At 69.3% G+C, this 753-nt stretch overlaps 1 protein-coding gene across 7 annotated transcripts in view; it reads left to right on the forward strand.

The window, feature by feature from the left end:
* Nucleotides 1-753, forward strand: part of LOC113211090 (zinc metalloproteinase-disintegrin-like NaMP) — a 242,718-nt gene that overhangs the window by 17,547 nt on the left and 224,418 nt on the right. For 6 of the 7 annotated variants that reach the window (XM_052269399.1, XM_052269398.1, XM_052269404.1 and 3 more), the window contains exon 1: nt 81-451. The exons of the other annotated variant lie outside the window; for it this stretch is intronic. The gene's annotated coding sequence lies outside the window, so the exon portion shown is untranslated. Of the gene's footprint in view, nt 1-80; nt 452-753 lie in introns of those variants that run through there. 7 annotated transcript variants of the gene reach the window in all.

Raw genomic sequence — 753 nt, forward strand, 5'->3', positions numbered from 1 at the left:
GGCTGGCTCCAGCGCGCGCGCGCGCGCTCGGGCCTGGGGGAGGGGAGGGGGCGTTGTCCGGGGGTGGTGGCGCTCAGTGGAGTTCCAGCCGCGGCCAGGGACGCACACGGCCCGTCGCGCAGAGCCCGGCAGTGAGGCCCGCCCTGGCTCCAGGATACACAGGCCAGGACGGCCCACCCCCGCCCGCCGCCAGGCCCCCGCCAGGCCGCCGCCAGGCCCCGGTGCCTGCTGAGCCGCTCGTCAGCGTGCGTCGTGTTGTGCCGAGTGCCGTGCGAGGCGAGCGCCGCGAGTGTCGTGTTGTGCGTGTGGTGGTGGTGTGTGCGGCGCGCCCGGGACCCATGGGGGTCGGGGAGAGCTGATGCTTGCGGATTGCCTCTCGTCGTCGTCGTGGTCCACGTCCTCGTCGTCGTCGCCTCGCGCCTCTCCTGATGGGCACCGGCCATGGCGGACTGTAAGTGTGCGTGTGTGTGTCGTGGAACGGCCGGGTACCGGCGAGGCGGGCCCCGCGGCGTGGCGTAGCGTAGCGGACCTAACCTCAGCTGTGCCGGCCGGGCTCGGAGCCTTTAGGCCCCACGCTGATGTCGGTGGCGGTGTGGCGTGTCTCCCACCATCGACCAGGGCTGAGTCTCGCAGGCGCTGAGTTCCCCTAACCTGTCATATGACCATACCATGAGAGTAACGGGCGTACTCTCCGAAACATCCCTACTGCACCACGTGTTTATGGTTTCCAGTTTTTTTTCTGGCGAAATGGGT

This window comes from Frankliniella occidentalis, unplaced genomic scaffold (assembly GCF_000697945.3).
Source record: "Frankliniella occidentalis isolate FOCC.00 unplaced genomic scaffold, Focc_3.1 Scaffold91, whole genome shotgun sequence".
In the NCBI taxonomy this organism is placed as follows: Eukaryota; Metazoa; Arthropoda; class Insecta; order Thysanoptera; family Thripidae; genus Frankliniella; species Frankliniella occidentalis.